Source organism: Zeus faber, assembly GCF_960531495.2.
Source record: "Zeus faber genome assembly, chromosome: 16".
Lineage (NCBI taxonomy): Eukaryota > Metazoa > Chordata > Actinopteri > Zeiformes > Zeidae > Zeus > Zeus faber.
In genome coordinates, this window is record NC_137202.1 from 1,673,725 (window position 1) to 1,677,781 (window position 4,057).

The following is a 4,057-nucleotide window of genomic DNA, read 5'->3' on the forward strand; positions in this document are numbered from 1 at the left end:
TGGACCTTAAAAGGAGGAATGATAATCCAACAGCTTTCCTTAGTCTTGGCTGTGTTTGACGGAGACCCTTTGGGAAAACGGGGTCATCGGCTTCAAAAGGCAGATAAGCAGAGAGAGGTTGACACGGACAGGACGGGAGCCACGCAGGAAGAAATACAGCGGGACAGAGAGAGGGGGGCGGACATGATAGAGGTGCAGGAAAAAAAAGGAATAAAGAAAGGAAAATTAAGTGAATGGAGCGGAGCAAGGGAAATAGATTAAATGGGAGGAATGGGGTGGTCTTAAAGTTGATGTGTCACTTTAATGTCGTAGTAACAGATTGAAGATCACAGGACCCTTTGCTATTTAATCCCATTACAGCGTTCACTGTCCCAAACAGTGCCAAACATACTTATCATCATTAGAGACATGCAATATCTATTCTGTATACTTGCCAAAAATGTCTGAGTTATTATTCCAATTTCTTAAGTCTGGCTTCAGACTGACCTGTTCTCGAACCTCCTACAACTTTAATTCCACCGATTGCTTGATCCGAAATGTTGAACTACTCAACGCCCCCAGCATTTCCGAAGCCCATATTTCAACACCAGCATAAAATATCATCTGCTTTTTTGCAATTCAGATCCCTGTTCTTGGGAATTCTCTCAGCAGTTAACATGCAAATTAAAATAATTACAGTAATGTTTACGCCAATGTTTTGGACATGACAGGTTAGCCTTTCCTGCCGACTGAATAAATAAAATAAATAAAATTGCAAAGTGCAAAGTACATACTGTCAAATACTACGCCAGTTCTTGATTTTTTCCTAAGTCAGTGAATCATGGTTGTTTTTGATCGAATCCTCTCCTGCTGTCGTATCAATTAACCTCCCCGTCTCTCAAGCTTTCACTTAAAAATCATCTCAATAACATTTAGAGAGTTGGGTGGGGGTTGTCTTTTGTTTGAAACCAGGAAGTTATCCATAAAAGGCCTCCATTTACATTAATTAAACCTGTGTTTCACTGAGATTGACCACCGCTGCTCTGGGTGTGACCTTGACCGCAGCCTTTCAGCAGCACGTGGGCTCTCACTGTGACTCTCACAGCGAGTTTACCTGCACGCAGCGGAGTCAATCCCAGCCACAGCACGATGAAAACATCAGCCAAAAGTCTGTCATAGCCATTCAAAATCACAACCCGCCAAGCCATTAGGCACCGATACCTCTGCAGTCATTAGCTGATAGTCCCAGAAGACTACACTGCTCCCCCGCTTCCTGATAACACACAGACATGACATCATCACCACAACGGCCACAGCCAATTTGGGCCCATGGAGAGAGATAGAAATGGCTGAAGCCCCTCTAATGGGAAATTGATGTAATAGTTATTTCTGTGCATTTGGGTGGCTTTTATAGGGAAATGTCACTCACAGGCGGCCTAACCAATGGAGACAGAAGCAAATTGGAGCAGGGGTCATTCAGACAGACCTGTCAAGCCATGGAAAGGGCACTGCCATTGTATTCCCAACACGTATTACATATCTGCTTTCTTTAGCGCGCCAGAGCACAGGGATAACGGCTTTGCGCAACCTCAAGGCCAGTGAGTAAATGTCAACCCAACAGAAACAAACCCAATGTAAATCTTAACAGGATATTGTGCTAAATGTGTGTGGGCATATCACATTCCGCTCAAACTCTCAGCACCAGCGGCACATACAGAGTATTCAGTTCCAGTAAAGGAATACATGTCTTCTGGCGCGGCCATTCCGACATTAAGTAAGAAAAACAACAGAAATGTGAAGTGGGGAGGAAGTAACAAATAAGTCCTCTCTGATTCTTTTTACAGTTAAAATACCAAAAGCCAATCCCAAGTGTTTCATCTGTGTTTTCGGTCAATATTATGAAACCGGCTGGAATTCCCATACCTCAAATAATACTCAGAATTTCACTCAAATCTTGAAAACACCACAGTGAGGTCAGGCGAGATGTTTTTTTACCATCTTTGTTTGGACAGGGGGCAGTCAATGGCGCAGTCACCCGGGCCCCATTGTGAAAAAACGAATAATTAAATGATTTGGCCAATCAATCTCTCGGCCCAATTTCCTCCGTCCTGGTCTCCAGCCCAATGGGGTTCAAGAGCAGCCTGCGGAGGCAAAGGTCACGGGCCTATGGGACGTGTTCAGGAAGCAGCAGCACACAGCTCAGCCTGTCATGAATATCATGGGCGTCGGGGTAAACACAACACCCCCAGTCACAGCTCTCATCACACTCTCTCTCCAGAATATTCCGTGCGCATTCCCAGCGCTGGCAAACACTGCGCCCTTACACGATTTGAATCAGTGTCTGTTAGCGCTGTCTGCGGGGCTAATTCCAACTGGAGACACGCTGCGGCGAATGGACGGGGGCGGTCGAGCGAGCAAACAAGCGTGAACACGCAACAAACATAAACACGCGGACGCATGATAACAAATAAGAGGAATCGGAGCCACCTGAGATTATCGGCCATTAGCCGCTGGCTGGATCGCACAGGACGGCTCGGACGTTTCTGCTCGGGAATAAAGTGACCATTGAGAGATCAAGCGGGCAGAACAAAGCGTGCATGTCAGAACCTGGAAAAGAACATCAATCCTCTCTCTCTCCTTCTCACACACGCACCGATTACACAAGCTGCCAAAGGGTCGGAGTTGTGCGCACAGAGAAAATAGGTTTGAGTGGTTATGAGTCAGTCAGAGACATCTTAAGCACAATAGGTCTCTCTATACCTCGTCTCGGCCTGCAAAGACAGGAGCGCGCTGGAATAAAACCGAGGCAGTCACATGTCAATTAAACATGAAATAATATTCCCACCGAGGTAATGTGGCGCGGCCCCGAGAACTTTCCAACGCATGAGTCAAGGACATCGCACGAGGAGCCATTGTAAGGAGACAACCTCTGCTGACCGCCCAGAACAAGAGGTCTCTTTCTGAGCTCCGGCGACCACCTGTGCATTTGGGGGGGTGGAGGGTGGGACGCGGATGGGGGGGCCGGGGGGCGTGGGGGGGCTCGTCCAATGCAGAGAGCCAGATGAGAAAGAAAACCCCAAACACAAAAACTATTTATTGAGACAAATTCAGTGCAGGAAGGGAAATATTTGGTTAGTTTGGCGGCGAGCGGTTGGCGCTGTTGAAGCAGTCCACGGTTGATGTGGGGGGGGGGGGACAGCCGTCCCTTTGTTTGCTGACAGAATGGTGCACTCGGTGGGGTCACTGCAGGAGGCCCAACATCACAGACAGAGGAACACACACTCTTTCTCTCTCTCTCTCTCTCTCACACACACACACACACACACACACACACACACACATTTACGCACGTGCGTGTGCCCACACATAGAACACACAGACACACACATAAGCATTCCTCTGCTTCTATGAATGTTTTATTAACCATGTGAATGGGTCATGGCACCCACCCCCCGGCATAGCTATAGTCTCCATAGTCACACACACACACACACACACACACACACACACACACACAGAAAACACACGCACATGCACACACACACAGACACACACACACACACACACACACACACACACACACACATACACACACACACACATCTAAACACTATAGTACTACTATGTTGCTCTTTCTCACACACCTATCAGGCACAGTGGAGGTTATTCACAGGGGGGTTCACCTTTCATCACTACTTTCACCCCTTAAAAACATCAGGGCATGAGGCCCTAGACCATTAGTCATAGGTGAGTCAATATTTTACTTGATCGCCGTCTGCCTGTCTAGCTAAAATCACTTTTTACCATCAATGCATCACGGGAATGTGCTCTGGCACCGGCACACGTTAATGGAGGGCGTGTCAGGAGAAACGGAGAAGTCATGTCCCCAACAGTAAAGCCGCTGGCCGTGATTTCTTCTGTGAAACCTTTGGCTGCGATTGCATTTCACCTGGAAGGTTTGTGTCTTCACGGACAGTTCCTTCCAAAAGGCTCTAAACAGCTATATATATATATATATATATACATGTATATCCTGTATATATAAATATATCTCAGTGAGACAGCCGCTGCCCCCCGA